General features: G+C 44.7%; 1 pseudogene; it reads left to right on the top strand.

Annotated features, from left to right (window-relative positions):
* LOC135511415 (uncharacterized) overlaps window positions 1-21,651 on the top strand; it is a 112,009-nt pseudogene that overhangs the window by 59,572 nt on the left and 30,786 nt on the right.

Here is a 21,651-nt window from a genome sequence, read left to right as displayed (position 1 = left end):
TGATAACTGTTTTCTCTGACACAGGGCCTCTGTGTTCTGTTTGTCTGGGAGTTATAACACAGCAGGTGAAGGACCATTTGTTGAGAGGTTGTGTTCTGTGTCTAAACAGGCTCCCCTTGTCCATCCCTTATTATCTCTTCCATTCACTCTCTCTCCCCCTCTCTCTCGCTCGCTCCCTCTTCTTACACACGGAGTATATAAGGTCATGTTGCCCTCTAGACTATTGGTGTTGGATCATGCCATGTCTTTTTTTGTTATTGTGGCTTTGGATGTAAAAATATTTATCGGCGAGTACACAGTTCTCAATTGTGTTTCACGAATGTCCAAACAAATGGGTTCTTATTTATATGGTGAAACAGGGCCATTGAGAGTGGGCCATTTCAACAGGCAATATTTAATCAAAGACATTTGACTGTTTACATCCCTCAGGGGTGTTTCCTTCTCTGTAAGTAGAGCAGTATCACTGGAACCCCAATTGATTGTTGGAGGATTGTGTGTGTGTGTGTGTGTGCTCATGTATCATAGAGAAAGGGCGGAGGAGCAGTTGTGGGTGTTGTAAACATGTCTTCCAGCCCTCCAGGCCAAGCTAAAGCTCCAAGTAGCAGAGCATCTTCATTTTGACATTCCGTTCCTTAAGCCGCGGTGATGGATTGACGCTCCTCTGCTGTTGTTGTTCTGGAACAGCCCGCCGGAGTTTCCAGAGCAGAGCGGCATGGCGAGGGCCGCTTGTAAAGCACTCAGCTCCTCTAAGGCCCCGTAAAAAAACACACACACACACACACACACACAGATAATATGACACACACGAAGGCCCAGGACGCAAACAGACAACGTCACAATCACCTCACCCCTCCTCCCCAACCTCACCCTCAAGTTCCCTTCCCTCACCCCTAACTGTCCTACCCCATAACTATTGCCTTTCCTCCCTCTTCTAGTTTTTCCCCCCTGCTTATTTTTCACCCATACATCCCTTTCCTACCCCTCACCTCTTAATTTCCTCTCCCTCCTCAACCCTCCTCCTACCCCAAACTCTTACCCCCACTGCCCCAGGCTTGCGGAGGAGAATGAAGAGTGTGTGTGTGTGTGTGTGTGTGTGTAAACATGTTCCATGTGATGGTCCAGAGTGTTGGCTGGGGAATGATATGCTGAAAAGCCCTAGTGAGCCTGATTTCTCACTATTCAGACAATACGCAGAGGCCATGTCTGTAAGGGCACAAGGCGAGACTCGGATGCAGACACGAAAGGCAGATGGTCAGAGTCTCTGATATTTTATTACAATCCAAGGGGTGGACAGGCAAAAGATCAAAACCAGGTCAGAGTCCAGGAGTTACAGAGTGGCAGGCAGGCTCGAGGTCAGGGCAGGCAGTATGGTCAGGCAGGCTCGAGGTCAGGGCAGGCAGTATGGTCAGGCAGGCTCGAGGTCAGGGCAGGCAGTATGGTCAGGCAGGCTCAAGGTCAGGTCAGGCAGGCTCGTGGTCAGGGCAGGCAGTATGGGCAGGCAGTATGGTCAGGCAGGCTCGAGGTCAGAGCAGGCAGTATGGTCAGGCAGGCTCGAGGTCAGGGCAGGCAGTATGGTCAGGCAGGCCTGAGGGTCAGGGCAGGCAGTATGGTCAGGCAGGCTCGAGGTCAGGGCAGGCAGTATGGTCAGGAGGGCAGGCAGTATGGTCAGGCAGGCTCGTGGTCAGGGCAGGCAGTATGGTCAGGCAGGCTCGAGGTCAGGTCAGGCAGTATGGTCAGGCAGGCTCGAGGTCAGGGCAGGCAGTATGGTCAGGCAGGAGGGTTCAGAGGAAAAAACAGGAGACCGGGAAAAAACACGCTGGTTGACTTAACAAACAAGATGAACTGGTAAAAGATGAGCAGGGAACACAGGAATAAGTACCCAGGGACTAATAGGAAAACAGGTGACACCTGGAGGTGGGTGGAGACAATCACAAAGACAGGTGAAAACTGATCAGGGCGTGACAATGTCTCTCTGTCTGTCTTAATGTAAATTAACTTTTGTTAGTCAGTTAGTTAGTCTATCAATCGGTCCTCAGTCAGCCAAAAGGCCCTTATTCCCACCTCCCTCAAACATCTCACCCAGGTCCAACCCACTCTGCCTCCATGCCAGTTTTGTTGTGACATTAGAGTGGGACAAACAGACAGTCACTTGTAAACAAGGCTAATTTTAGCAGGTGTTAATAAGGGTGACTGACCAGTGACCACGTCCCCTTACACCTCCATGTACAGTATAATACAGTAGAGGACTGTGTGTGTGTAGGTGAAAGGTCATCCTACTTCCCTGATAACTATTTGAATAGGTGTGCTGTATATTCAGACTCGGATATCAGTCCACTAATTTGTTTGGAGTTTTGGAACAAGTTGTTCTCCTACAATATACTATTCACCCAAACACAGGGAAGTTTGTGTGTGTGTGTGTGTGTGTGTGTTCTTGTTTTCCTACATTATCAGAACCCCAATGTTCTAACAATTCACCCGAATGTCCTGAAAAGGTAGGAAAACAATCACTTTTTTTTTTTGAAAAGTCAGAACTTTTTTCAGGCCCTGAATTTGTTCAAATGCAATTTTAAGCTTAAGGGTTAGGTTTAGTTTTAGGGGTTAGGGAATATTGGATTTCTAATGGTAAATGTTTTTAAACTCCAAACAGTCGTGAAGTTTCACTAAAACAAAGCTGTGTGGGTGTAGGTGTGCGGGCTTTCATAGGACAAGATGACGCCGACAAACATGGTCGACTGGCTCCTAAGCAACTTTGCAGTATTAAAAAAAGTGTTATTTCTCACATTATTAGCTCAGAACACTTTTTGCATTCTGACATACAGCTGGAAAGAACCTTTAGATATTAGAGCAGCTGTAACTCACCAGCATTTTGACCATAAATACGACTTTCCTAAAATTTGATCCTTTGTTCGTAACCCCCAAGGCAATTCCACTTATCCCAGAGGCTGTTCCAAGACGCCACCAGCGGAGAAGAGATATTTGGAGTCCGACTTTAGTCCAACTCAGGAGGTGTGCACTAGAGGTCGACCGATTATGATTTTTCAATGCCGATACCAATTATTGGGGGACCAAAAAAAAGCATTTTTTTAAATTTGTATTTACTTTTTTATTTGTAATAATGACAATTACAACAATACTGAATGAACACTTTTATTTTAACTTAATATAATACATCAATAAAATCAATTTAGACTCAAATAAATAATGAAACATATTCAATTTGGTTTAAATAATGCAAAAACACAGTGTTGGAGAAGAAAGTAAAAGTGCAGTATGTGCCATGTAAAAAAGCTAACGTTTAAGTTCCTTGCTCAGAACATGAGAACATATGAAAGCTGATGGTTCCTTTTAACACGAGTCTTCAATATTCCCAGGTAAGAAGTTTTAGGTTGTAGTTAGTTATTATAGGACTATTTATCTCTATACCATTTGTATTTCATATACCTTTGACTATTGGATTATTATATGCACTTTAGTATTGCCAGTGAAACAGTATAGTTTCCGTCCCTCTCCTCGCCCCTACCTAGGCTCGAACCAGGAACACATCAAAAACAGACACCCTCGAAGCATCGTTATCCATTGCTCCACAAATGCTGTGGTCCCTTGCAGAACAAGGGGAACAACTACTTCAAGGTCTCAGAGCGAGTGCTGTCACCGATTTGAAACACTATTAGCGTGCACCCCGCTAACTAGCTAGCCATTTCACATCGGTAACACCAGCCTAATCTCGGGAGATGATAGGCTTGAAGTCAAACCGCTCAATGCTTGAAGCACAACGAAGAGCTGCTGGCAAACACACAAAAGTGCTGTTTGAATGAATGCTTACGAGCCTGCTGCTGCCTACCACCGCTCAGTCAAACTGCTCTATCAAATATCAAATCATAGACTTAATTATAACATAACACAGAAATACGAGCCTTAGTTTCCGGATTTGACCATATTAATGAACTATCATTTCGAAAACAAAACGTTTATTCTTTCGGTGAAATATGGAACCGTTCCTTATTTTATCGAACGGGTGGCATCCCTAAGTCTAAATATTGCTGTTACATTGTACAACCTTCAATGTTATGTCATAATTATATACAATTATGACAAATTACGGTCTTTGTTCGGAATAAATGGTCTTCACACAGTTCACAACGAGCCAGGTGGCCCAAACTGCTGCAATACCCTGACTCTGCTTGCACGGAACACAAGATGAGTGACACAATTTCCCTAGTTAAAAGAAAGTCATGTTAGCAGGCAGTATTAACTAAGTATGCAGGTTTAAAAATATGTACTTGATTGATTTTAAGAAAGGCATTGATGTTTATGGTTAGGTACACATTGGTGCAACGACAGTGCTTTTTTCGCGAATGCGCTTGTTTAATCATCATCCGTTTGGAGGAGTAGGCTGTGATTTGATGAGAAATTAATGGGCACCGCATCGATTATATGCAACGCAGGACACACTAGATAAACTAGTAATATCATCAACCATGTGTAGTTAACTAGTGATTATGTTAAGGTTGATTTGTTTTTTATAAGATAAGTTTTATGCTAGCTAGCAACTTACCTTGGCTTCTTGCTGCACTCACGTAACAGGTAGTCAGCCTGCCACACAGGCCCCTCGTGGAGCCTCATTTTGACTTGTTGTAAGGACATTACATCAATTTTGGATCAGCCTGTAGTGTGGTTTTCCACTATAATTTTGAGTGTGACTCCAAATCCAGACCTCTTGGAAGTATGCTTGGGGTCATTGTCCATTTGGAAGACCGATTTGCTACCAAGCTTTAACTTCCTGACTGATGTCTTGAGATGTCGTTTCAATATATCCACATAATTTTCAGTCCTCATGATGCTGTCTATTTTGTGAAGTACACCAGTCCCTCCTGCAGCAAAGCATCCCCACAACATGATGCTGCCACCTCTGTGCGTCACGGTTGGGATGCTGTTCTTCGGCTTGCAAGCCTCCCCTTTTTCCTCCAAACATAGCAAAGGTCATTGGCCAAGAAGTAATTTTTTTTTTCATCGGACTAGAGGACATTTTTCCAAAAAGTACGATCTTTGTTCACATGTGCAGTTGCAAACCGTAGCCTGGCTTTTTTTTATGGTGGTTATGGAGCAGTGGCTTCTTCCTTGCTGAGCGGCCTTTCAGGATTTGTTGATATAGGACTCGTTTTACTGTGGATATAGATACTTTTGTACCTGTTTCCTCCAGCATTTTCACAAGGTCAATCCTGTTCTGGGATTGCACTTTTCGCACCAAAGTATGTTCATCTCTAGGAGACGGAACGCGTCTCCTTCCTGAGCAGTATGACGGCTGCGTGGTCCCATGGTGTTTATCTTTGCGTACTGTTGTTTTTACAAATTAACGTGGTACTTTCAGGCGTTTTGGAAATTGCTCCCAAGGATGAACCAAGCTTGTGGAGGTCTACAATTATTTTTTTCTGAGGTCTTGGCTGATGTGTTTTGATTTCACCATGATGTCAAGCAAAGAGGCACTGAGTTTGAAGGTAGGCCTTGAAATACATCCACAGGTACACCTACAATTGACTCAAATTATGTCAATTAACCAATCAGAAGCTCCTAAAGCCATGACATCCTTTCCTGGAATTTTCCAATCTGTTTAAAGGCACAGGCAACTTAGTGTATGTAAACTTTTGACACACTGGAATTGTGATACAGAAAATTATAAGTGAAATAATCTGTATGTAAACAATTGTTGGAAAAAATGACTTGTCATGCACAAAGTAGATGTCCTAACCGACTTGCCAAAACTATGGTTTGTTAACAAGAAATGTGTGGAGTGGTTGAGAAATGAGTTTTCGTGACTCAACCTAAGTGTATGTAAACTTCTGATTTCAACTGTGTGTATATGTTATATAATATAACATTTTCTAAATGTGTATGCAACCAATACATTTGTATTTGCTAGAATCCCTTTTCTCTAACCTGCGTTGTCTGTAGTTTGTGTGTTCCAGGTGTGTTGTTCTGTGGTCTACCAGACCCTTGAGATGGCTGCCCGGTCCCTGGCCCCGTTCGTCATGGTAACCCAGGTCCATCTCCACCCTCCAGACCCTTTTGGAGGACCTGCCTCTGGAACCCGGACCTAGAACCCAGGGACCGGGCAGCCATCACATCCACGGAACCCTATTCCAGGTCTAGAACCCATTCCATTCTCTAATACTGGCAACACACACTGAAAAAGAATGCACTGTCGCAACGCACACACATTTGCACGCGTACACACTTTCTGACACAGTATATGCACAGGCTCAACACACACTCGCAGACACAGCTCTCAACATATCCTGTCAACACACAGTGCACATCCCATCAACCCCATTATCACACTGTGACAGTCCAGGGTAAATACAGATTTAGTATTGTCAACACACTCTAACAACAAGTGAACACTCACACAGTAATATCAACACATACTAATGAGACATTGCTACAGTCCACTCATAATGGGACAGCTTGGCCCAAATCGGGGGTGTTAGTGTCATGGGGAGGAATTAATAGCTTTGTTTTGTATTTTTCTTCCATGATCTGACAGTTATGATTTGATAGCCAGTATTTAAGACAAGAAACCACTATGTTTCAGGGAGGTCTGTGGGATAGAGGGAGAGGAATGGGGCGAGAGCGATGGAGACAGGGTGAGAAGGAAAGAGTTTACAGTGTGTAGGAGAGAGGGAGCATAAAAAATAAGTAAAGAGAGGGAGGGAGGGAGGGAGCCAGAAAAGGAGAGATGGAGAGATGGGCTCGCAGAGGCTTACGGGTGGCTTTGTGAGAGCAGGGTTTATTTTATTTCCGGTCATGGTGGCCATGTGTATGGAGTTTTCACAGATGTCCCTCTCTCTCTGGGAGTTGAGGATGACAGGAGAGCCGTGTCTCTGTGGCCAGGGAGGAGAGAGAGAGATCGAGAGGGAGGGAGGAGAGAAATAGAGACAACTTTGAGAATATACAGGTAGGATAAGATGGGTGTAAGATCCACGTGATGCGTGTATACTCCATGGGGTGTTACAGTAGAGCCAAAGCTTGCAACCGGTGTTTCCTCAAAATAATTTCATTTCCTCAGCCCTCATACTCTCTCTACCTCTGTCTACCATATTAGACAGGGAAGAAGACCCTCTATTGTCAATCAATCATATTTCTAAAGCACTTTTTTCAACAGCAGTTGTCACAAAGTGCGATACAGAGACCCAGCCTAAAACACCAAAGACCCCAAAGAGCAAGCAATGCAGATGTAGAAGCACAGTGGCTATGAAAAAATCCCTAGAAAGGCAGGAACTTGGGAAGAAACCTATAGAGGAAGAAGGACCCGAAAGGTGGCCAGTCCTCTTCTGGCTCTGTCGGGTGAAGATTATAAGAGTACATGGCCATTTAAGGCCAGAGGGAGTGAGTGAGAAAGAGAGAGGAGCACGTCTGGTAAACAGGTTCCATAACCACAGCAGAAACTGGATCAGCAACACAACCAGGTGGACTGGGGCGGGGACAGCCAGGAGTCGTCAGGCCAGGTAGTTCTGTGGCTTGGCCCGAGGGCTCATGTTCTCTGGGAGAGGAGAATTAGAGGGAGCATTCCTGAGGTCACACAGGACACCAGATAAGACAAGAGAATTATACCAAAAGGGACAGACCCACCCTAGCCCCCCGGGACATAGACTATTACAGCATAGATACTGGGGACTGAGACTTGGGGGTCTGGGGACACTGTTGCCCCATCCAAACTTACCCCCAGACAGGGCCAACCAAGCAGGATATAACTCCACCCACTTTGCCAAAACACAGCCCCCACACCAGGATAGGGATATCAACAAATCACCAACTTACTACCCTGAGACAAGGCTGAGTATAGCCCACGAAGATCTCCTCCACCGCACGAGCCTCTTGGGGTTGCAAAACCAGACAGGAAGATCACGTCAGTGATTCAACCCACTCAAGTCGAGTATTGCGAATATCCTAGGGAGAGAGGACAGGCAAGTCATAGTATAGTGAGTGTTAGGGGTGGGCTTGAGTAGTGAGTGTTGGGGATGGGCTTGAGTAGTGAGTGTCGGGGATGGGCTTGAGTAGTGAGTGTTGGGGATGGGCTGGAGTAGTGAGGTTTGGGGATGGGCTGGAGTAGTGAGTGCTGGGGATGGGCTGGAGTAGTGAGTGCTGGGGATGGGCTGGAGTAGTGAGTGCTGGGGATGGGCTGGAGTAGTGAGTGCTGGGGATGGGCTGGAGTAGTGAGTGCTGGGGATGGGCTGGAGTAGTGAGTGCTGGGGATGGGCTGGAGTAGTGAGTGCTGGGGATGGGCTGGAGTAGTGAGTGCTGGGGATGGGCTGGGGATGGGCTGGAGTAGTGAGTGCTGGGATGGGCTGGAGTAGTGAGTGCTGGGGATGGGCTGGAGTATTGAGTGTTGGGGATGGGCTGGAGTATTGAGTTTTGGGGATGGGCTGGAGTAGTGAGTGCTGGGGATGGGCTGGAGTAGTGAGTGCTGGGGATGGGCTGGAGTAGTGAGTGCTGGGGATGGGCTGGAGTAGTGAGTGCTGGGGATGGGCTGGAGTAGTGAGTGCTGGGGATGGGCTGGAGTATTGAGTGTTGGGGATGGGCTGGAGTAGTGAGTGCTGGGGATGGGCTGGAGTACTCGATTCAAGGTTTGTATTAGATTGCTTCTTTTTTAATTCATGTAAGCAGGTTAAATGTGGGGGGGAGTCTCATTTTCAAAACAACCAGTAGGCTTAATTGGAAAAATGGATAGCATACTACAAAATTGTTTTTGCTCTCAGCCTCATTTCACACTAACATTGCGAGAACTCAAGATTCTTTGTTGACGAGAGTACTTGAACACAGACATTTTTTCAAATGCCCATCCCTAATGTGTGTGTGTGATATGTGCAGGCATGCCTGTGCGTATAAGGGCCCTTGCATCAGTGTACTTGTTTACTTTAGACGATCCACCACAGATAGACCGGGCAGCGTGTCAGGTCCCGCCCGTTCAATCTGAATACGGAGGGGTGTCTTTCCCCTGATGGACCACAGATAAACGGGAGTGTTTGGAGACGCTGGGTCGAGATCTGGAGGAACTCTTGGCTGGGGGTAGCCAAGAGGGGGAGGGTTGTTGTGGTGAGCCCTGGGTTTTGTACGCAAACGTTCGTTCTGGTTGTAAACACTGTAGAGTATAGAGGAGAGACCAAAATAGACAGTGTACGTGTGGACTGGAGCATCACCCAGGGCCCACTAGATAGAGGAGATAGTGTGTATGCGCATATCATACTGAGGCCCTGTTTATGCTGAAGTTGATGAGGACAGTGTGTTCAGCTGCAGGGGATGGCTAATGTATGTTAATGTGTTACGGCCACTGTCCGGGAGTCAGTTGGTGTGTGTGTGTGTGTGTGTAACAGGTTGCAGATGTGGCTGTCTCTGCCCTATTGGGAAAAACCTTCCTAGCTTTAATTTACTGATTTTAACTTTAGCTTCTGTTGCTATCCAAAATGCCCCTTTTCACATCCATTAACAGGGCGCGTAGACAGTACACATTCCCTGTACACTGACATAGTCTTCCCAGCTCTCTCTCCCACACCCCTAGCTGTGTGACCTTCAGCGTCCCCAGGAGACCATCCCCAGAGCGTCATGCATCAGCAGACCGAGGTTAGAGTTATTAGAGATGGCTCTTTGGTTAAAGCACCACCAAACACAGTGCCAGCCAACACTGTCCCGGTCCACCCGATAAGTTCTGTTGACACAACCTCCCCGGGCTTCCCCTGGACCGGCCTAACAAGGGAATAGATGGACCAGCACTAACAGAACCCGACGCCCGCACCCGACACGTACCAGGCCTGTCTATCCAGCATGCATAGCGTTGGTCAGTAGCGTTTTAGGTCACGCGGTGGGGAATTAATCCTTTGTGTATTTCCACAACACAAATCAGGAGTTGTACAGTAGACTTGCCCATGGACACACTTTTTTTTCTTTCTTAAGTGTTTGGAGGAAGGGTTCGTGACCTAAACAGCATTGTAGCTGTATGTAAGTGCCAAAATAAAGGAAACGCCAACATAAAGTGTCTTAAATAGGGTTTTGGGCCACCACGAGCCAGAACCGCTTCAATGCACCTTGGCGTAGATTCTACAAGTGTTTGAAACTCTATTGGAGGGATGAGATGCTATTCTTCGAGAATTTCCTAAATTTGGTGTTTTGTTGATGGTGGTAGAATACGCTGTCTCAGGCGCCGCTCCAGAACCTCCCATTAGTGTTCAATTGGGTCGAGATCTGGTGACTGAGACGGCCATGGCATATGGTTTACATCGTTTTTGTGCTCATCAAACCATTCCGTGACCACTCGTGCCCTGTGGATGAGGGCATTGTCATCCTATGAGGGCATAGCTATGGTAGCCAAAATAAGGGCCTGCCCAGCATTTTTATACATGACCCTAAGCATGATGGGATGTTAATTGCTTAATTAATTCAGTATCCACACCTGTGTGGAAGGACCTGCTTTCAATATACTTTGTGTCCCCCATTTACTCAAATGTTTCCATTATTTAAGCAGTTACTTGTATCTGCCAAGCTGTTAAGAGCATTGGGCCAGTAACCGAAAGGTCGCTGGTTCGAATCCCCGAGCCGATTAGGTAAAAAAATCTGTCGACGTGCCCTTGAGCAATGCACTTTACCCTAACTACTCCTGTAAATCGCTGTAAATCCATTAGTAAAACTCTTGAACTCAGCCAGGGTCTGTAGAGCGTAGTACTAGTACAGCACAAACAGATCTGGGGACAAATTTGAGCTAAACAGGGTCTGTAGAGAGTAGTAATAGTAGAGCATAAACAGATCTGGGACCAGGCTATAGCTAGAAAGGGTCTGTAGAGAGTAGTACTAGTACAGCACAAACTGATGTGGGACCAGGCTTAAGTTAGTTAGGGTGAGTAGTACTAGTATAGTATGCGTAATGAAAGAGGACACAGAAGGTCACCACTCCTCCATGTTCTCTCTGGCTCACTGTTCTAATACAACAACCCTAGCTGCTTTCTGTCTGCTCAGATCATTCACATAACAAACACACACACACACACACACACACATACACACTGGTCATGCTTCTCTACCTCGTCTGCACAGTGGCAATAACAAGCAAGTCCCTGGGGTGCAGTTGAGCTCCACAACTCTGTGACGGGTAAAGATTGAAGATGTCATTGTTCACACATGCCACAGGGCTTGTGTGTGTGTGTGTGTGTGTGTGTGTGTGTGTGTGTTGGACCATGTCTATCAGTAGTTCTGAATTGTTTGCGTGTTTGTATCTTTGGATGCTCATGCTTAGGTGTAAATGTAGCAAAAGTATTTGAGTGTGCTTATTTGTTTGTATTTTTGTGTAAGTGTCTTGTTCAAGGGTTTGTGTGTTGTGCATGTGTGTTTCTGGTGGTTTCTTGCGTTTGAGTGCACTATTCTGTGTGCCTGTGCGCGTGTACCTGTGCGCGTCTAGCCGTGCGCGTCTAGCTGTGCCCTGTGGTCAGTCCCTGGTCGTGGATGTGGGAGTGACTGCAGCCTGATAACAGCCCTCACACACCACCACTATTTTTACCAGGCTAAATGTGACACACTCACACAACACACACTCAACACCGACTGTAAAACGCCTCGCTCAAAAACAACCCGTACAAAGACGGTTTGATTTGTTTCGTATATAGCTCAAACGTTGCCAAACCGTTCTCATAAGTTTCTCCAAAGCATTGGTGCCCTTCATCAAAACAGCACAGGTCATCTCCAGACAGGGACACAACAGTGACCTCTCAACCCTTTTACCTTCTCCTCCCAGGGTTAAAACGTCTGGACCATGACCCTTTCCTTCTGCTTTGCGGATCTCATCTAACTGTGGCCTCTTTATTTTAGCTCTGTCTTATCCCATCTCTCTTCTCGTCCCGCCTCTGTTTTGTTTTGCTCCATGTCATGCTTTTTGGAGGACGGTTTTGGGTTCTATAAATATTCCCATTCCCTTCAAGCAAGGCCGGATTAAGCCGGTTGAGACTCCCACTAGGGACTTCCCAGTCTGAATCGTGGAGGGGGCAGGGAACGACGGAGAAGGGAGGGGTGTGGTGGATGCTGTTTGTGAGAGCCAGTGGGTGTTGGCTGGGAGGGTGTGGAGGGTGGCTGGTACAGGGGGGGGGGGGGGGGGGGAGCAGGGCTCGGTGACCCAGGGCTGGTGCTACGTGGTGGCCCTGGTCGGCTTGGATTTCCCCCGTTGCCTACCCTGCATGGTGTAATGAATGGCTTCCTCCACTGTGGCCGTAGCTCAGCTAAAGAGTATACTTACTATGGCCCAGAATACACAAGAGAACATGGACTACAGGACCGAGGAGGCTGAGTACACTGCCTCAGAATACACTGCATCTGACCTAGCCTCAGAATATCTGGCCTCCATTATAGCATCTGCAATATCTCCGCTGAATAATATAATCATCATTAGGCCATTTTATAATATACGTAGAAAGAATATTCTCACATCATTGTTTATACCTTTCTTGGTCCCAAACAGCCACTTTGGTAACCGCGCAACTTTTTTCAGACTGTTCATCATCAGCCAACGTAAACTACTTTACTTTGTTTGTCTACGAACCTCAGCGATTGTTTGCCTAGTCAAACTCACAGCAGTTCACTCCTCAGTAATTCAGATACACACACAGTTATTATTAAACCAGTTGAAACGACGTGTGTGTGCATGTGCGTGTGTGTGTGTTGTCTATGTGCTGTACCTGCTGCGTTCCTACCAGACGGCCACACAGACCCCAGGCGGCAGGAAGTGACATCAGCAAAGCACTCCAACCACAACTGTAGCTCGCCTCCAGGTAATTTCTCACTCACTCACACTTATGGACACATACGTGTCGGAAAGTATTCAGACCCCTAGACTTTTACCACGTGTTGTTGCGCTACAGCCTTATTCTAAAATGTATTTAAAAAAAAATCTGCGTCAATATACACACAATACCCCATAATGACAAAGCAAAAACAGGTTTTTAGATTTTAAATATATGACATCACATTTACATACTCAGTACTTTGTTGAACCACCTTTGTCAGTTATTACAGCATCAAGTCTTCTTGGGTATGACGCTACAAGCTTGGCACGCTTGAATTAGGGGAGTTTCTCCCATTCATCTCTGCTGATCCTCTCAAGCTCTGTCAGGTTGGATGGGGAGCGTTGCTGCACAGCTATTTTCAGGCCTCTCCAGAGATGTTCAAACGGGTCCAAGTCTGGGCTCTGGCTGGGCCACTGAAGGACATTCATACTTGTCACACAGCCACTCCTTTGTTGTTTTCGCTGTGTGCTTAGGGTTATTGTCCTGTTGGCAGGTGAATCTTCACACCAGTCTGAGGTCCTGAGTTCTCTGGAGCAGTTTTTCATTAAGGATCTCACTGTACTTTGCTCCATTCAATTTTCCCTGGATCCTGACTCCCAGTCCTTGCCGCTGAAAAACATCCCCACAGCATGATGCTGCCACCACCATGCTTCACTGTAGGGATGGTGCCAGGTTTCCTCCAGACGTGACGGTTGGCATTCAGGCCAAAGTGTTCAATCTTGGTTTCATCAGACCAGAGAGAATCTTGTTTCTCATGGTCTGAGAGTCTTTAGGTGCCTTTTGGCAATATCCAAGCTGGCTGTCATGTGCCTTTTACTGAGAAGTGGCTTCTGTCTGACCTCTTTACCATAAAGGCCTGATTGGTGGAGTGCTGCAGAGATGTTTGTCCTTCTGGAAGGTTCTCCCATCTCCAAGGAGGAACTCCAGAGCTCTGTCAGTGACCATCAGGTTCTTGGTCACCACCCTGACCAAGGCCCTTCCCCCAAATACTCCGTTTGGCTGCGCAGCCAGTTTAAATAAGAGTCTTGGTTGTTCTAAACATCTTCCATTTAAGAATGTTGGAGATCACTGTGTTCTTGGGGACCTTCAATGCTGCAGAATATTTTTGGTACCCTTCCCCAAACCTGTGCCTTGACACAATCCTGTCTCGGAGCTCTACGGACCATTCCTTCGACCTGACCTCATGGCTTGGTTTTTGCTCTGACAAGCACTATCAACAGTGGGACCTTTATATAGACAGCTGTCTGCCTTTCAAAATCATTTCCAATCAATTGAATTTACCACAGGTTAAAAGGCACGTACAAATATCTCAAGGATGATCAATGGAAACAGGATGCACCTGAGCTCAATTTCGAGTTTCGTAGCAAAGGGTATTAATACTAATGTAAATAAGGTACAGTTAAAGTCGGAAGTTTACATACACCTTAGCCAAATACATTTCAATTCAGTTTTTCACAATTCCTTACATTTAATATTCGTAACAAATCTCTGTCTTAGGTCAGTTAGGATCACCACTTTATTTTAAGAATGTGAAATGTAAGAATAATAGTAGAGTGATTTTATTTCAGCTTTTATTGATTTCGTTACATTCCTAGTGGGTCAGTAGTTTACAAACACTCAATTAGTATTTGGTAGCATTGCCTTTAAATTGTTTTACTTGGGTGAAACGTTTCGGGTAGCCTTCCACAAGCTTCCCACAATAAGTTGGGTGAATTTTGGCTCATTCCTCCTGACAGAGCTGGTGTACCTGAGTCAGGTTTACAGGCCTCCTTGCCCACACACACTTTTTCAGTTCTGCCCACAAATTTTCTATAGGATTGAGGTCAGGGTTCTGTGATGGCCACTCCAATACCTTGACTATGTTGTCCTTAAGCCATTTTGCCACAACTTTTGCTTGGAGTGGAGGTCGTGGAGGTCGGTTCCATTGAAATGGAAGCCTGTGTGGGGCGTGGAGGGAAACAATCCAAGGAGGGGATGGGCAGAAGAAAAAGGAGTCTTTTCAATATCAGGAGTGGATTGCATATGTGTGTATATATATATATATATATATATATATATATAGATAGATAGATAGATAGATAGATAGATAGATAGATAGATAGATAGATAGATAGATAGATAGATAGATAGATAGATAGATAGATAGATAGATAGATAGATAGATAGATAGATAGATATGTGTGTGTGTGTGTCTATATATATAGTGGCTTAGGAAAGTATTAAGACCCCTTGACTTTTTCCACATTGTTACGTTATAGCCTTATTCTAAAATGGATTAAATAAAAATCCTCAGCAATCTACACACAATACCCCATAAAAACAGAAATACAGTTTTAGTCGGAAGTTTACATACATTTAGGTTGGAGTCATTAAAACTTGTTTTTCAACCACTCCATAAATGTATTGTTAACAAACTATAGTTTTGGCAAGTCTTTTAGGACATCTACTTTGCGGTGGCCCGTTCCTGTAGGTTCATGCTCTACAACATCCGCAGAGTACGACCCTGCCTCACACAGGAAGCAGCGCAGGTCCTAATCCAGGCACTTGTCATCTCCCGTCTGGATTACTGCAACTCGCTGTTGGCTGGGCTCCCTGCCTGTGCCATTAAACCCCTACAACTCATCCAGAACGCCGCAGCCCGTCTGGTGTTCAACCTTCCCAAGTTCTCTCACGTCACCCCGCTCCTCCGCTCTCTCCACTGGCTTCCAGTTGAAGCTCGCATCCGCTACAAGACCATGGTGCTTGCCTACGGAGCTGTGAGGGAACGGCACTGCAGTACCTCCAGGCTCTGATCAGGCCCTACACCCAAACAAGGGCACTGCGTTCATCCACCTCTGGCCTGCTCGCCTCCCTACCACTGAGGAAGTACAGTTCCCGCTCAGCCCAGTCAAAACTGTTCGCTGCTCTGGCCCCCCAATGGTGGAACAAACTCCCTCACGACGCCAGGACAGCGGAGTCAATCACCACCTTCTGGAGACACCTGAAACCCCACCTCTTTAAGGAATACCTAGGATAGGATAAAGTAATCCTTCTCACCCCCCCCCCCCTTAAATTATTTAGATGCACTATTGTAAAGTGGCTGTTCCACTGGATGTCATAAGGTGAATTCACCAATTTGTAAGTCGCTCTGGATAAGAGCGTCTGCCAAATGACTTAAATGTAAAAATGTAATGTAAATGTGATTGTCCATTTGGAAGCCCCATTTGCAACCAAGCTTTAACTTCCTGACTGATAAGATGTTGCTTCAATATATCCACATGATGTTCCTTCCTCGTGATGCCATCTATTTTGTGAAGTGCACCAGTCCCTCCTGTAGCAAAGCACCCCCACAACATAATGCTGCCACCCTCGTGCTTCACGGTTGCGATGGTGTTCTTCGGCTTGCAAGCCTCCAACTTTTTTCCTCCAAACATAACGATGGTCATTATAGCCAAACAGTTATATTTGTGTTTCATCAGACCAGAGGACATTTCCCCAAAAAGTATGATCTCCTTGCTGAGCAGCCTTTCAGGTTATGTCAATATAGGACACGTTTTACTGTGGATATAGATAATTTTGTACCTGTTTCCTCCAGCATCTTCACAAGGTCCTTTGCTGTTGTTCTGGGATTGATTTTAAACTTTTTGCACCAAAGTACGTTCATCTCTTAGAGACGGAATGTGTCTCCTTCCTGAGAGATATGGCGGCTGAGTGGTGTTTATACTTGCATACTATTGTTTGTACAACTGAACGTGGTACCTTCAGGCATTTGGAAATTGCTCCCAAGGATCAACCAGACCTGTGGAGGTCTACATTTTTTTTCTGAGGTCTTGGCTGATTTCTTCTCATTTTCCCATGATGTCAGGCAAAGAGGCACTGAGTTTGAAGGTAGGCCGTGAAATACATCCACAGGTACACCTCCAATTGACTCAAATGATGTCAATTAGCCTATCAGATGCTTCAAAAAGCCATGACATAATTTTCTGGAATTTTGCAAGCTGTTTAAAGGCACTGTCAACTTAGTGTATGTAAACTTCTGACCCACTGGAATTGTGATACAGTGAAATAATCTGTCTGTAAACAATTGTTGGAAAAATTACTTGTGTCATGCGCAAAGTAGATGTCCTAAACGACTTGCCAAAACTATAGTTTGTTAACAATACATTTATGGAGTGGTTGAAAAACAAGTTTTAATGACTCCAACCTAAATGTATGTAAACTTCCGACTAAAACTGTATTTCTGTTTTTATGGGGTATTGTGTGTAGATTGCTGAGGATTTTTATTTAATCCATTTTAGAATAAGGCTATAACGTAACAATGTGGAAAAAGTCAAGGGGTCTTAATACTTTCCTAAGCCACTATATATATATATAGACACACACACACACACACACACACACATATATATATATATATATATATATATATATATATATATATATATATATATATATACACACACACACACACACACACACACACACACACACACACACACACTCCTGATATTGAAAAGACTCCTTTTTCTTCTGCCCATCCCCTCCTTGGATTGTTTCCCTCCACGCCCCACACAGGCTTCCATTTCAATGGAACCGACGACCTCCACCCCCTACCACATACTTTCCTGTCCCAAACCTGGGCCTGTTTTTGCAGTGTCATTATGGGGTATTGTGTGGGTATTGTATAGTGTGTAGATTGCAGATAATTTTTTTATATCCATTTTTGAATAAGTCTGTAACATAGCAAAATATGGAGAATGTCAAGGGGTCTAAATATTTTCAGAATGCAGTGTATATTCCCAAAAGTATGTGGACACCCCTTCAAATTAGTTGTTTCGGCTATTTCATTCACACGCGTTGCTGACTGGTGTATACAATTGAGCACTTGGCCATGCATTCTCCATAGACAAACATAGGCAGTAAACTGGCCTTACTGAAGAGCTCAGTGACTTTCAACGTGGCACCTTCATAGGATGCCACCTTTCCAACAAGTCAGTTCGTCAAATGTCTGGCCTGCGAGAGCTTCCCCGGTCAACTGTAAGCGGTGTTATTGTGAAGTGGAAACGTCTAGGCGCATCAACGGCTCATCTGTGAAGTGGGGGGTGGGGTAGCCTAGTGGTTAGAGCGTTGGACTAGTAACCGGAAGGTTATGAGTTCAAACCCCCAAGCTGACAAGGTACAAATCTGTTGTTCTGCCCCTGAACAGGCAGTTAACCCACTGTTCCCAGGCCGTCATTGAAAATAAGAATTTGTTCTTAACTGACTTGCCTGGTTAAATAAAATTAAAGTGGTAGGCCACACAAGCTCACAGGACTGCTGAAGCACTTTGCGCATAATAATTTTTTAATTTAACCTTAATTTTACTAGGCAAGTCAGTTAAGAACAAATTCTTATTTTCAATGACGGCCTAGGAACAGTGGGTTAACTGCCTGTTCAGGGGCAGAACAACAGATTTGTACCTTGTCAGCTCGGGGATTCAAACTTGCAACCTTTCGGTTACTAGTCCAACGCTCTAACCACTAGGCTACCCTGCCGCCCCAAATCATCTGTCCTTGGTTGCAACACACACTGCCGAGTTCAAAACTGCCTCTTGAAGCAACGTCAGCACAAGACCTGTTCGTCAGCAGCTTAATGGAAAACGTTTCCATGGCCGTGCAGCTGCACACAATCCTAAGATCACCATGTGCATTGCCAAGCGTCAGCTGGAGAGGTGTAAAACTTGCCGACAGTGGACTCTGGAGCAGTGGAAACGCGTTCTCTGAAGTGATGAATCACACTCACCATGTGGCAGTCCGAAGGACGAGTCTGGTTTTGGCAGACGCTAGGAAAGAACTAACTTCCTGAATGCATAGTGCCAACTGTAAAGTTTGGTAGAGGAGGAATAATGTTCTGGGGCTGTTTTTCATGGTTCGGGCTAGGCTCCTTAGTTCAAGTAAAGGGACACTACATCATACAACAACATTCTTGATGATTCTGTGCTTCCTACTTTGTGGCAAATGTTTGGAAGGCTCTTTACTGTTTCAGACAATGACAATGCACAAAGCGAGGTCCATACAAAAATGTTTTGTCGAGATCAGTGTGGAAGAACCTCATTGAACACCTTTGGGATGAATTGTAATGCAGACTGCGAGCCAGGCCTAATCGGCCAAAATCAGTGCCCGACCTCACTAATGCTCTTGTGGCTGAATGGAAGCAAGTCCCCACAGCAATCTTCCAACATCTAATTTAAAAAGCCTCCCCACAAGAGCGGAGGCTGTTATAGCAGCAAAGGGGGACCAACTCTATATTAATGACCATGATTTTTTAATGAGCTGTTCGACGAGCAGGTGTCTACATACTTGTGGTCATGTACAGTACCAGTCAAAGGTTTGGGCACAGCTACTCATTCATGGGGTTTTCTTTATTTTTACTATATTATTCATTGTAGAAAAATAGTGAAAGAAATATGAAATAACACATTTGGAATCATGTAGTAACCAAAAAAGTGTTAAACAAATCAATATATATTTTATATTTGAGATTCTTCAAAGTAGCAACCCTTTGCCTTGATGACAGCTTTGCACACTCTTGGCATTCTCTCAACCATCTTCATGAGCAATGCTTTTCCAACAGTCTTGAAGGAGTTCCCACATATGCTGAGCACTCGTTGGCTGCTTTTCCTTCTCTGCGGTCCAACTCATCCCAAACCATCATAACCGCCATCGATAAGAGACAATACTGTGCAGCTGTATTCATCGACTTGGCCAAGGCTTTCGACTCTGTCAATCACCACATTCTTATCGGTAGACTCATCAGCCTTGGTTTCTCAAATGACTGCTTTGCCTGGTTCACCAACTACTTCTCAGACAGAGTTCAGTGTGTCAAATCGGAGGGCCTGTTGTCCGGACCTCTGGCAGTCTCTATGGGGGTGCCACAGGGTTCAATTCTCAGGCCGTCTCTTTTCTCTGTATATATCAATGATGTCGCTCTTGCTGCTGGTGATTCTCTGATCCACCTCTACACAGACAACAACAATCTATACTTCTGACCCTTCTTTGGACACTGTGTTAACTAACCTCCAGACGAGCTTCACTGCCATACAACTCTCCTTCCTTGACATCCAACTGCTCTTTAAATGCAAGTAAAACTAAATGCATGCTCAGAGCAGCTCCTCATCCCCATACTTTTATTTATTATGTATTTATTTTTTTGCTCCTTTACACCCCAGTATCTACTTGCACATTCATCTTTTGCACATCTATCACTTGTGTTTAATTGCTAACTTGTAATTATTTCACCACTATGGCCTATTTATTGCCTACATCCCTTATCTTACCTCATTTGCACACACTGTATATAGACTTTTTCTCTATTGTGTTATTGGCTGTATGTTTGTTTATTCCATGTTTAACTCGGTATTTGTGTCTCACAGGTCTTCTGATGCAGCACTCCGTCACTCTCCTTCTTGGTGAAATAGCACTTACACAGCCTGGATGTGTGTTGGGTCATTGTCCTGTTGAAAAACAAATGTCCTACTAACCCGAAACCATCTCAATTGAGTTAAGGTCCTATGATCTCCCAAGTGCCGCCACGGTCTAAGGCATCTCCGTGCTTGAGGCGGCACTACAGACACACTGGTTGACAATCACACAAAGCTCAAACCAGATGAGATTGCCTATCGCTGTGGTAACCATGCTGGTTAAATGTGCCTTGAATTGTAAATAAGTCACTGACAGTATCACCAGCAACGCACCCCCACACCATCACACCTCGTCCTCCATGCTTCAGGGTGGAAACCACACATGCGGAGATCATCCATTCACCTGCTGTGTGTCTCACAAGGACATGGTGGTTGGAACCAAACATCTCATTTGGACTCATCAGACCAAAGGACAGATTTCCACCAGATGGTTTTTGCGACTGCACTTGAAGAAAATTTCAGTTCTTGACATTTTCCGGATTGACTGACCTTCAAGTAATGATGGACTGTTGTTTATCTTTGCTTATTTGAGCTGTTTTTGCCATAATAATAACTTGTTCTTTTTCCAAATAGGTCTATCTTCTGTATACCACCCCTACCTTGTCAGAACATAACTGATTTGGCTCAAACACATTAAAGAAGGAAAGTAATTCCACAAATGTACTTTTAACAAGGCACACTTGTTAATTTAAATGCACTCCAGGTGACTACCTCATCAAGCTGGTTGAGAGAATGCCAAGAGTGTGCAAAGCTGTCATCAAGGCAAAGGGTGGCTACTTTGAAGAATCTCAAATATGAAATATATATTTTGATTTGTTTAACACTTTGTTTTGGTTACTACATGATTCCATATGTGTTATTTCATAGTTTTGATGTCTTCACTATTTTTCTAAAATGTAGATAATAGTACAAATAAAGAAAAACCCTGGAATGAGTAGGTGTGTCCAAACTTTTGGCTGGTACTGTATATATCTCGTGAATCTTACACAAATTTGAAAAAATCTAGATATTTTATTTTTAGGCCATATCACCCAGCCCTAGTGAGTCTTTTGCCCCAAGTAGAAACAGTTCAAAGGGCAGTCCAAAACAGAGCTCATTTTGAAGTATCCATCACCTAGGCTAACAAGTGAATGCAGTTTGGGCATTGTAAAATAGGAAAAATATTTTGCAAACAACTCTTCTAAGTGCACATAAAGTAGACACCCCAATAATCTACAGTTCTCCACATCGTTGGGATTTCGGACAAATGTGACTTTGTATCAATATCCAATTAAGAAAAATCCATTGATGTCAATGTGTAAGTGCACAATATGCACAACGATTGAATTCTAGCCCGAGTCAGTTGTTTACGTCCAACTGTTTAGGCTTGGTGGTCACTGTAGAGTTTCCATATGCTAA

Source organism: Oncorhynchus masou, chromosome 24 (genome assembly GCF_036934945.1).
Source record: "Oncorhynchus masou masou isolate Uvic2021 chromosome 24, UVic_Omas_1.1, whole genome shotgun sequence".
Lineage (NCBI taxonomy): Eukaryota > Metazoa > Chordata > Actinopteri > Salmoniformes > Salmonidae > Oncorhynchus > Oncorhynchus masou.
This window is presented reverse-complemented; position numbering and strand designations above follow the sequence as displayed.